This window comes from Solanum tuberosum, unplaced genomic scaffold (assembly GCF_000226075.1).
Source record: "Solanum tuberosum cultivar DM 1-3 516 R44 unplaced genomic scaffold, SolTub_3.0 scf00471, whole genome shotgun sequence".
NCBI lineage: Eukaryota > Viridiplantae > Streptophyta > Magnoliopsida > Solanales > Solanaceae > Solanum > Solanum tuberosum.
This window is the reverse complement of record NW_006239389.1, coordinates 277,242-278,388: the sequence shown is the minus strand read 5'-3', so window position 1 is coordinate 278,388 and position 1,147 is coordinate 277,242.

Genomic DNA, 1,147 nt, shown 5'->3' with positions numbered 1-1,147 from the left:
AATTGGTTCAGATTTTGAATGTATATTTAAAAATTATTTAAATATTTGATTGTGAGTATAATTATAATTAATTAAAGTATTATAACTTGAAATTATTGTAGTAATTCATAAATTTTAAATTCGGTATTTGATTGATTGTTTATTTTTGTAGAATTTTTTATACTAAACTTTAAATCATGCTTTCGTTGTAGTATTTCAGGTTAGGACAGTGCTAGGTGACTCCAAATACTTTTCGATCATGATAAAATTACATTACGGATCAATTCTTAGCTCGTTCTTATTTGCCTTAGTAATTGACACAACATATTCAATTCAAGGTGAGGTATATCGCCATGTTGTTATTGACGAGACGTGTGGAAGAGTTAACAATATATAATCTGAAAGTATGGAGACGATATGCCTTAGAGTCTAAAGATTTCGGATTAAAGTAGGATCAAAACAGAGTATCTGAAGTGTAATTTCAGTGGTGTAATGCATATTGAGGTGCGCGAAGGTGAAAGTGAAGATTGATGCACAAGTCATACCCAAGACATGAAGTTTTAAGTATCTTGGGTCCATAATCTAAGGAGACTGAAAGTTGATGATGATGTCACACGTCGTATTGGAGCAGGATGAGTGAAATAAAGGCTCACATCCGGAATACTTTGCGATAAGAATGTATCGTCAAGACTTAAAGATAAGTTCTATAGGGCGGTTGTTAGGCCAATATTGTTTTATGTGACAGAGTTTTATCCAGTCAAGAATGCATACATTAAAAAGATGAATATAGCGGAGATGAGGATGCTCAGATTGATGTGTAAATATACTAGGAGAGATTTGATTAGGAATAAAGTTATACGAAACAAGGTGAGAATAGCCTAGGAAAGCGAGACTGAGATGGTTCGGTCATGTGAAGATTAGAAGGGTCATGGATGCGTCAGTACAGATGTGTGAGGGGTACGTTGACCTTCATACATGAGTTAGAGAGGTAGAGATATGATGAAGAAGAACTAGGGGAAGTGATTACACAAGACATGATACAACTTTAGCTTAACGAAGACATGATCCTAGATAGAAAGATATGAAGGTCGAGAATTAGGATACAATGTTAGTAAGTAGTTGAATATTATCACATTTTATGTTGGAGGGGAGGGGGGGGGGGGCTTTC